Consider the following 9648-nt stretch of genomic DNA (forward strand, 5'->3'; position numbering starts at 1 on the left):
CCCTTTACAGCAATTCGCGTCCAGTCCAGTTGTGACATACAATTATGATTGTTACCATTCCGTTTCTAGCCTTAAATACAACTCCGGAGTAATCAACCCCATGGCTTCTAGAACTTGTTTCAGGTATCGTAACTCATAAATATTATTATTTGTCTATTTGGTGATAATGGCACAAAAACTACCGTAGCTCCGAGTTACGATAGTTTTAGTTCTGTTATATCCTCCTCAAAATATCCTATCTCAACGCACGGTAGTCTTGTTTCCAATAAAATACTTTGAAACTATCTTAATAATCCATAATTCAAGCAATTTATCGTCTCAAAAATGCCACCACCCTTTTTCTCGCCACTTGTTACATAAGATTAGTAAATTTCACGGGTATCCAAGGATTATTTTGAATTTTAAACAGTTTTTATTGTCTCTCCTGAAAAGTTGCATTTTTAAGATACTATAATTTTGCACCCTACCCTCGATACATTTCCTACATAAAATATGGAGTCATTTTATGAAATTTTCATTGGTAAGGTACATGAATGTGGCATCGATGGTTAATCGGTACTCTCTCTCTCTCTCTCTCTCTCTCTCTCTCTCTCTCTCTCTCTCTCTCTATCTATCTATCTATCTATATCTTGTGACAAAGTTAAGACATTTTTCAAAACTATTAAGAGCTCATTCCTTTTGTGCCATTCAACATTACAACTTTGACCACTGAAAGCACTTATCATAGGCACAGCTGGGTAGGTTCGCCAAACATTATTTTTAGTACCGTAAGATCGGAGTCGTGGAAACATTGTCGGGATTAAGTGAGTCTGAATAGTTAAAAGTCCCGACATGTCAAAAGAGGAATGATTGTGTGTGTGTGTTTGTATGTGTGTGTGCGTTCGTGTGTGTGTTGGTGTGTATTTGTTTGTGTGGGGCAGCGTGGTTTATCGGTTCGGTCTTTGCTTCGTAACCGAAAGGTGATGAGTTCGAATACACTTTACGCTGTATGGCCTTGAGCAAGTCACCTCCCGAGCACAATCGCTGTATGGCCTTGAGCAAGTCACCTAGCCCGAGCACAGTTTGCGGCTCTGGGTTATTTTAGTTTTTCCTTGGAATAGACCCTAAAGACTAAATTCCCATTTGGGATGAATAAAGGAAATTTATACCTTATCTTTATTTATTTATAATCACCTTCGCTGATGAAAAAATTCGCAAAGTACTGTCCAACTTTGATGGCATGTTCAGATGTTGAAATAGCCAGTTCAGGTTTCCTTATGAATATTGGTTTCTCCGGGTGCCACTGTACAGCAAAGAATGGGTAGTTGTATGCTGTAAAACACAAACATATGCTTATGTAAACATAGCAAAATGGAAAGCCCGGTTTCTTGTATGAGCTCAATGGATAAAGTAGGCCTTTAGAGCCATTTAGGTCTATGGAGCCGGGGTTTATCCCGGTTACTATAACATGATACGGACAATAGCAATTGTCTATCGCAAAGTACATATCCGCCAGATATGACTGACCCAGCTACCCATTCACTGCTTGGTAAAATTAGAAACCAGAAAAAAAAATATCTACTGCTCGATCTTGGGCCCTTTCCGTGTGAAGAGAGTGCTCCACCCACTGAGCTATCGGGACCCCCAAGCTCAATGGATACTCTTGTCTAGAATTCTGTAAAGCAAAATTTTGTATGAAGATTTAATTTATTATTCAAATTCAAATGAAAACAATAATACACACACACACACACACACACGCACACACACACACACACACATATACATATATATATATATATATATATATATATATATATATATATATATATATATATATATTCACAAACAAGTCCATGTAAATGACATGCAAGGAGCTTTACAAAATCACCAACTGTCCGTTAATACTGACAAAACTGATGTAACATTACTGTCAAGGAAGAAAGATGAAAGGAGAGCCACGAAAAAAAGTAGGATCATTAATAGGAGACAAGGAAGACGTAGAAAGAAAACAAAGTTTATCGACGGCTGCAATAAATAAATTATTACATATATGGATTAGAAACGATAAAATAAAAATAAACACTAAAATCAAATTATACACAACCCTTGTAAAATACATGCGTATATGCAACTACGGAACATGGGCACTGAGTGGAACCGAAGAGCAAAGATTAGACAGATTCCATAGAAAACAACCGAAAAGAGTCATGAATATACGATACCCCACAAAAGTAAGCAATAAAACACTGTATGAAATGCAATGAAAGACCCTTATCCATTTAAATACTGGAGGCAAGATGGCGGCGTTTTGGGATATACTCAGCAGTAGAGATGAAAATATACCAGCTAATAAAGCCATGAATCCTTTTTTTCACCCCATCTGGACACAAGAAATATCAAGGTAGACCACCCACGTCAATTCACACTGTCCTCAATAGAGACCTATATCGCCTTCAAAATAATTTAAAAAATAAAATCAAAGGAAGACTTTATGAATTAGATTCCACAGCAAAAGACCGTGAACTGTGGAAGGAAATGACACATGATTAGAGAGGCAGCCGAGGCGTCCCGGTCGGATGATTAGGAAGCGAAAGGCCTTCAGTCAGTAAGTCATATATATATATATATATATATATATATATATATATATATATATATATATATATAAACAAACATTTTTCGGGTTTCAAATCATCCTCAGCGGAGACGAGATTTTTTAAAGAGAAACTGACAACCTTAATTAATTGTGCGCTGACCATTTCTGAATTCTGCCCAGATTTGTTAGGCGTACTCCCCCGGAACTCCGATTGTGTGATCGATATTTAAAATGCCAACTACCTTAAAGTTTGGACTGGGTCTGATAATCCATATTCTTATGGGCTATAGTTGTAATGGTAATACCATCAAACTAATGAAAAATAGTTTCCATTACGACAACGTCATATCAAGCCCATACTCGCGTTGCATTTATCGACCTGACAAAGGCATTTGACCTTGTTAGCAAGAAGGACCTTTTCCAGCTGCTAAAGAAAATTGTCTGTCCTCCACAGCAGCTAAGTATCATTGCCTCCTTCCACGACAACATGAAGGGCACAATCAACTACGACAGGGGAGCCTCTAAACCCTTCCCCATGCGCAGCGGCGTGAAACAAGGCTGTGTCCTTGCACCGACTTTGTTTCGTATATTTTTCTCCTTACTGCTGAAGTTTGCATTCAAAGAGTCCCCAGAAGGAGTTACTTACACACCGGAAGTGATGGAAAGCTGTTCAATCTGGCACGGCTGAGAGACCAAGGTCCGCACAGTCCTCATAAAGGAAATGCTATTTGTAGATGATGCAGCTCTATGCGCGCATACCGAGGAAGACCTCCAACGGCTGATGGACAGGTTTTCCCACGCATGCAGGGAATTCGGGCTGACGATCAGCATCAAGAAAACAAATGTAATGTGTCAGGATATCCCCTCTATACCAGCAATTCGCATTGACAACGAGGAGCTAGAAGTCACTGATCACTTCACATACATGGGCACAACCATCACCAGCAACCTCTCACTTGATGCAGAATTAGACAAGCGCATCGCCAAAGCTGCCGCTGTCATGGCACAACTGAGCAAGAGAGTGTGGACCAACAACCAACCCACTTTGAACACCAAACTCAAAGTCTACCAGGCATGTGTATTCAGTAGCCTACTGTACGGCAGTGAATCCTGGACAACATTGCCCGACAGGAGAACCGCCTGGAAAACTTCCACATTCGCTGTCTACGACGAATTCTAGGCATCAGGTGGCAGGAAAGACTCACTAACAATGCAGTGCTAGAAAGAACGAACTCCCTCAGTATGCATCTCATGCTCTGCTAGCGACTTTTGCGATGGCTTGGTCACGTACACAGGACGTACGGTGAACTAGCTTCTGGACGGCGACCAACTGGCCGTCCAGGTCTGCGCTTCTATGATGTCTGCAAAAGAGACATGAAATTGAGAGGCATCGACTCAAACACATGGGAATCGCTTGCTGACGACCGCAGCGGCTGGGGATATGCGATGATGGAGGGAGTGAAGAGAGATGAGGAGAGGAGAAAGAAAAAGTTTGAGGAGAGGAGAGCAAGGAGGAAAGAGAGGCAGCAGATCCAAACACCAAACACACAGTCAAACTACGTGTTCAACAACTGCGGTAGAGACTGCCATGCAAGGATTGGTCTGCTGAGTCACACCCGTCGCTGCTCTCAATAAGACTGATGAGACCAAAGCCATACAGGGTGCAAACCATCGTCTCTTGAGACGGAAGGATGCCTTCTCGCGTTCGGTTGTCGGACCTGCAAAATATGTGCACCTTGCGGCAATGTGATCTTGTGATATGACACTCGCCTTCGGACAGGAAGGTCCATGACTCGTGCCCCGCTCTGAGCGGCGCATAGTTGAGTCCTTGGAAAAGGTTCTTTTTTACTTACATTCTCTCACCGTACTCAGGTGTAACATGAGTACCTGGCCGTTTACAGCATTGTATCACACAGTATCCCATACAATGAAAAATGACATATTGAGAAAATAGCAAAATAACTTTCCGGTTTTCACACTTTTAATACTACCAATACCCTTTTCGACTATGTTTTCCGTGCCTTTATAGTCTATTTTAAGAAGCTGGACTTCGATAATAATATTTTCTAAGATAATAAAATATCGTTTTCCACCAAAATCTCAAAATTCATTTTTTTGAAGCATTTTCCTACTAATTAGACCCAAACGCCCCTTAATATACGAAAAAAGATAAAACGGATGAGATAACAATGTGGTATTGGCGTTGCTAAGATGAATAAACAAAAACCACATACATTACAGCACCATTTAGATAACATTCTTCTTTAAAAAGAAAGCAGTAGGAGTGGGGGCGGACTGAAACCTGAGATTGTAAAAATACGAAAAAGGTGAAAATGGAGAGGCTTCGGATGAGAGCAGAACAGACAATAGACGTTTCGGGGTACAAACACTTCGTGAGCGTGTGAATGAAACGTTACGGTGGCGTCGGTGTGTGAGTAGAGAGTCCGTAGGGTGTAGTGTTCCAAGTTGCATTTAGCAAATGGGAGGCACTTTCCCTCTAAAATTTATTTATGGACAAAATAAATATCTGGCTAACACCAAAATGACAAAAGTGAAAAGAATAAAATGATTAAATAAGGTTAAAAATCCATTAAATAAAATAACACTCTAAGACGTATACATGTCGTAGATAACATTTGGAACACAGTACAGAAGACCATTATTATCAATGTTATAACTCTACAACTTTACAAGCTTTCATGCCTCTGTGTGTGTGTTTGTGTGTGTGTGTGTGTGTGTGTGTGTGTATGTTTAGGATGTGTGGAAGTGTGCGTGTGAGTAAGAGAGAGAGTATGGTTGGGTTTTCGAAACTGTTATGAAACGTCATCTTCATTTAGATATTTATATCATTTATCATTTCGATGTTTATTCTATTAATGCATTTTTGTCTGTCTATCTTGGTATTGTATTTTTAATTTCAAACATTTTAAACCAAATGACAAATTGCCATTTTGACAATAAAGATTATATCAATAAACCTACCCTCAATGGTTGAGACAAAGTCTGTTCCGTCCCTTCCCTTGTTTGTGGATACGATTCGGTAAAACTTGTAGAGGGGTTCCATTTGGTGATATGTCTGTCACGGAGATAATATTTCACACAAAAATATAATATGTAGTATACAATAAAAGACACGGTAGTGATGACACAATAAACTTCTATTAAGATACAAGAGAAAGAATTCACACACACACACACACACACACACACACACACACACAAACACAGACACCCACACCAACCCGCACGCGCATAAAAACACAATCACACAATACATGCATACATTTAAACTTAAAATAATTACTCACATAACTACTTACATACACTACATACATAAATGCATTCATCCATCTATCCATCCATATATAGCTAAACAATAATAATAATAATAATAATAATAATAATAATAATAATAATAATAATAATAATAATAATAATAATAATAATAATACTTAGAACAACAACAACAACAACAATAATAATGAAAAATTAAATATATTCACACACACACACACACACACACACACACAACCCACACAGACACCCACACCAACCCGCACGCGCATAAAAACACAATCACACAATACATGCATACATGCAACTTAAAATAATTACTCACATAACTACTTACATACACGACATACATGCATTCATCCATCTATCCATCCATATATAGCTTCATAATAATAATAATAATAATAATAATAATAATAATAATAATAATAATAATAATAATAATAATAATAATAATAATAATAATAATAATAATAATAATAAAATAATAATAATAATAATAATAATAATAATAACAACAACAACAACAATAATAATAATGAAAAAATAAATATATTTTTCAATAAATTCACAAATTGAAATATTTAGAATAATTGACAAATTACATATATACATACATACCTGCATACATAATACATATATAATACATACATACACTCAAACATACATACATACATACATACATACATACATACATACATACATACATACATACATACATACATACATACATACATACATACATACATACATACATACATACATACATACATACATACATACATGCATACATGCATGCATACATACATACATACATACATACATACATACATACATACATACATACATACATACATACATACATACATACATACAAACATACATACATAGAGAGAGAGAGAGAGAGAGAGAGAGAGATAGATAGAGAGAGAGAGAGAGAGAGAGAGAGAGAGAGAGAGAGAGAGAGAGAGAATGGGTAGGAGTGAGGTGTCTGTTCAATGTTATAGTTATCATATAACGTTATGACAAGTGTAACTAAATGACAAATTGCCATATTTATGTACAATAAAGATCTATTATTATTATTATTATTATTATTATTCTTATACATACATACATACATACATACATACATACATACATGCATACAAATACATAAAGAATGTTGTGTTTGTGTTGCGTCTTGCGCCTCTGCTTCCGTGTATTCTCTCTTATCTTTGCGAGCATTCTTTTTAACTTCTTTGTTTTTCTCTTCCTACCTATCCGAAGCTGCTCTTCTATTTCAAGATTTGCCATCTTTCTTTCCTCAATGAGTTGCCGCCATATGTTGTCAAAAATCTATTCTTTCCTTTCTTTTCTTTTGTGTCCCAAAACTGAATTGCTGGTATACAATATCATCTCCTTTACATTGCTGCAAAGGGTATTGATATCATCTGCTGGTATACTGTCCAGGATTTGGTATTTGTTGTATAGATCGATGCTCTATTCGCTCCTCACAATAGCGTCTATCAGCTTCCATGTGTCAAATTTGATTTTTTTTCCGTGTACTTTTTGGTTTCAACTGTATATTGCAAAGTGGGGTAGGTCGCCCCAATTTCGAACGCTTTTTCTATACCCCGAATTCTAACAGCTCTCGATGCGGATAGTTTAGACTAAACTGAATGAACTCAATTAATTGATGTCTTTTATTGCTTTGAGGTAAAGACATGTGAGCTATTATTGGTAAACCTTGTAAAAAATCGAAAATAGATTACCAAACCCCCTCATTCCAAATCCGTACGGTCATGACTGGAACACGTACACGGCTTGTCCCAAAGTCATACAGCATCAATTTAATAGTCAAACATCCTAACACCCCTTCCGCATTAGGACAGGACTGTCCTGGGACAGTCCTATCCCAAATCTGTAACATAATATATAATTTAGAGAAACCTACAGCACCTATTGGGACGGGACAAAACAGTCCCGTTGTGTCCCAAGCCGTTGTGAAATGCTACAAAATCAACGGGACAGGACTGTCCCAGTCCCGTGTTCATATCGTTTGTGATAGTAGTAAAATATAGCAGCCTTCCGTACTAGGACAAAAAAGTCCCAGACTTGGCGGCGTCGTGTCAAAGTTGCAATGCCTGTCTTTATTTTCTGCATCCCAAGTACTACTATACTAACTACTACTACTACTACTACTACTACTACTACTACTACTACTACTACTACTACTACTACTACTACTACTACTACTACTACTACTACTTTACTACTACTACTACAACTACTACTACTACTACTACTACTACTACTACTACTACTACTACTACTAGTTACTACTATTTCTACTGTTGATTCTGCTGCTGCTAATGCCACTAATATATTAATACCTACATCCCTTATATTTTATATTTATTTCCAATTCCATTGTATTTATTTTCCAACAATAGTCCACACTTTATTTTATTTCACTTTCTATACTGCATGACACAGTTCCTACCCGCCTCTCCTCTTTTAAATTAATTAATTACGCACCTTTTATAAATTTCCATTACTCTGTTTTAATTCGCTCTTCCTCACAAAGTAGCATACAATTTCCTGCCCATCAATGTTTTTGTTTATGCATCTTAACAACGCCACCACCACATTATCTCATTCGTCTGTAGTTTTTCATTCATCTTGTTTTGTTGATGAAGGAAACCCGAAACGTCCATTTTATCTGTTTTTGTAAATTAATTTTATTTATTTATTTATTTCACTTCTGAATATAAAAAAGCAAGAACAATTCAAAAAATAATTCTATGTGATGAAACCACGTACAGAATGCATAGCAACATAAACATTTTCGGCAATTTAAAAACGTATGTTTATAAATATAATTTAAGAAGTGTCACACTTTGTGACACAACAGTAACGTGTCTAAAACATCTATTCGGTAACTTGTGGGATCAATTATCTTTATCGTTATTTATTTCGGGAATTCTCCATGAAAATATTTTTAAGTAAGTCCTTCTGAGCCACTTGGGCTCATTATAAGACAAAGTAAGTCCTTTAGAGCTTTGTAGCCAATGGTGCAGGGGTTATCCCGGTTTCAATAGCGTGAAGCGGACAATTAACGTATTTGTTTGAAAACCTTTGAACAGGACGCTAGTCTATCGCAGATTACTATCTCAGCTTGACAGGTACCCTTTTACACCTGAATGGAGTGAGTGATTGGGGTAAATTTTCTTGCTCTAGGAAAGTACAAAATGGCTTCGGTCGGAATCGAACACAGAACCCCTGAGTCCAGAGTACAACGCGCAAACCATTCGGCCATCTTGCCTCCTAAGCTTATAAATCCGGAACTTATCCGTGTTTCTGTAGCGTGTAGCAGACAGATAACAGTTTTTTTCAGCTTGTTTATGCAAAAAGACGAATTGTTTGGACGTTTCGGGTTTTTCCCTTATCAAACGACAGACAGATTAATATAACAAAAAATGGCATCATAGTACTGGTTATTGACACACATTGAAACGGTGTTGCTATTTATTGGTTTTGAGAATCCCATTTAGTGGATATGCTCTGTATAAATGCTGACATTTTGAAACTAATGTGATCTTTTGAATACTCGGATTAATAGTAAGGATTTGGGGCCGGGGGTAAAGTGGCATGCCCCAAATCCGTACGAGAGAGAAAAATAAGCTTAAAAAGCTTTTTATATTTGTTTTACTGACAAAACACTTAGACGTCTAGCTATGTAAATGACACATTTAACATCTCTGCTAATCAAAATTGTACACGAGTGATAGAGG

General features: G+C 37.1%; 1 protein-coding gene across 2 annotated transcripts in view; it reads right to left on the reverse strand.

Moving 5' to 3' along the window:
• Positions 1-1173: 1173 nt before the first annotated feature.
• LOC144964145 (uncharacterized) overlaps positions 1174-9648 on the reverse strand; it is a 17588-nt gene continuing 9113 nt past the window's right edge. For both annotated transcript variants that reach the window (XM_078898092.1, XM_078898083.1), the window contains 2 exons: positions 5561-5654; positions 1174-1311 (listed from right to left, as the gene is read on the reverse strand). The gene's annotated coding sequence lies outside the window, so the exon portion shown is untranslated. The remainder of the gene's footprint in view (positions 1312-5560; positions 5655-9648) is intronic.

The sequence above is a fragment of the Berghia stephanieae genome, chromosome 1 (assembly GCF_034508935.2).
Source record: "Berghia stephanieae isolate SIO BIC M18660-M18661 chromosome 1, UCSD_Bste_1.3, whole genome shotgun sequence".
In the NCBI taxonomy this organism is placed as follows: domain Eukaryota; kingdom Metazoa; phylum Mollusca; class Gastropoda; order Nudibranchia; family Aeolidiidae; genus Berghia; species Berghia stephanieae.